Source organism: Helianthus annuus, chromosome 7 (genome assembly GCF_002127325.2).
Source record: "Helianthus annuus cultivar XRQ/B chromosome 7, HanXRQr2.0-SUNRISE, whole genome shotgun sequence".
NCBI lineage: Eukaryota > Viridiplantae > Streptophyta > Magnoliopsida > Asterales > Asteraceae > Helianthus > Helianthus annuus.
In genome coordinates, this window is record NC_035439.2 from 144,612,002 (window position 1) to 144,613,552 (window position 1,551).

Genomic DNA, 1,551 nt, shown 5'->3' on the forward strand with positions numbered 1-1,551 from the left:
GTAGTTTTTGTGTAATAATTTGTTTGGAGATGTGTAATTAATGATGAGTTTAAGTCACTGGAATCGTGACTTTATGAACACCTAGATTAAATTAGGGTTTCAATTTCGTTGTTGCATTTTTTTATAGAATAGGTTGTTTGAAGATGTGATCTCGGTAGTTAATGATGAATTTGAGTCACTGGAATCATGAGTTGATCAATAAGTAAATTAAGTTAGGGTTCTAGGTTTCCTCTGTTGCAAAGTTTGTGGAATAATTTGTTTGAATATGTAATTTTGTTGGTTAATAAATGCATTATACTTATTGGAATCATGATTTTATGCACATGTAGATCAGATTAGAGTATCAGATTTCCTCTGCAGATGTTTTAAGATTATATTTAGGGAATGATTTGTTTCAGTATGTAATCTCCCAGTTTCGTAACCATCATTAACAATCTTCACCGCCACCGTTTCCCCATCAAATTGACCGCTTTTTCATTATCGTTTCCCCATCAAATTAAATACACAAATTTACATTTCAATTAAATACATACAAGTGAAACCAGACCGACGCACCGGGTAAAAAGCATTCCAAAAAACCGACATACCGTTCAAATGAACAAGTATAATTTTTTTCCGGTCATCTCACAACCGCCATATATCCGCCCGTAACCGTAACCGCCAGTTTTTTAGACGTTTTTTCTATTTTCCTCTGGCCAATTCTCGCCTTCATTTTCCTCCTTTCGTTCGATTCTGGTATGTTCTCGCTACCATCGTTGAAACAAAGAACAGAGACTTACAGAACGAATAAAAGTGATTGTGTAGAAGAAATAAATCAATGATGTATTGCATACTGATGATCCATGACTTGATACAATTGTGAGGTATGTAGACGAATGATTTGCATAGGGTTTGTTAATATCATATATGTGTTTTTATTTAATCATGTAGATGATAATCAGGATTATGTATTGTTCATTGGTTGATGTGTATACATTATTTACCAGTTTCTTTCTGGCAACATGGGTTCAGGTCCGATTGTGGGCAATACCGGCGACGCTGGAGGAGGTGTTTAAGGCGATGGATGGCGACGGAAAGGTAGGTTTGGAGATTTTATGAGTTATATTGGCTCTGCTGGTCTAGATGATGCGATTAAAGCGATGATAAGGCTAGGTAGAGATGGCGATAATGGCGGGTTGCGTTTGATGGGTTTCTAAAGATACTTGCCATTTGATTGTTCATCGCGGAAACAAGTGGGTGTGAATGGGAGTTTAACACGTTGAGAAGACACTAAATCAGACATGAATCAATTATCGGAATTCAATCAGTGGATTATCGAGAATTGAAGTGGGGTTGTCTATGGTATTTCCCACTTTTCTTTAAACCTATTGAAGTTTTAAGTTTTCAATCAATTTGTTTGTGTTGTTATGCATTTATCTTTTAATTATAGGGGATTTCAATTCGTTTGCGTTGTCTTTTCTGTGCAAAGTGAAAGTTACAATTTTGTAGAATTTACTTTGGCGTATTGAATCACGTTCGGTTAAGCATCAAAATGTTATTTAAGTTTACCTT

General features: G+C 35.4%; 1 long non-coding RNA gene across 1 annotated transcript; it reads left to right on the top strand.

Moving 5' to 3' along the window:
* The first annotated feature begins 998 nt into the window (after nt 1-998).
* LOC118480495 lies at nt 999-1,306 on the top strand. Its single transcript, XR_004862991.1, has 2 exons — nt 999-1,077; nt 1,148-1,306. It is a non-coding gene; the product is annotated as an uncharacterized LOC118480495 (long non-coding RNA).
* The last annotated feature ends 245 nt before the right edge of the window (nt 1,307-1,551 follow it).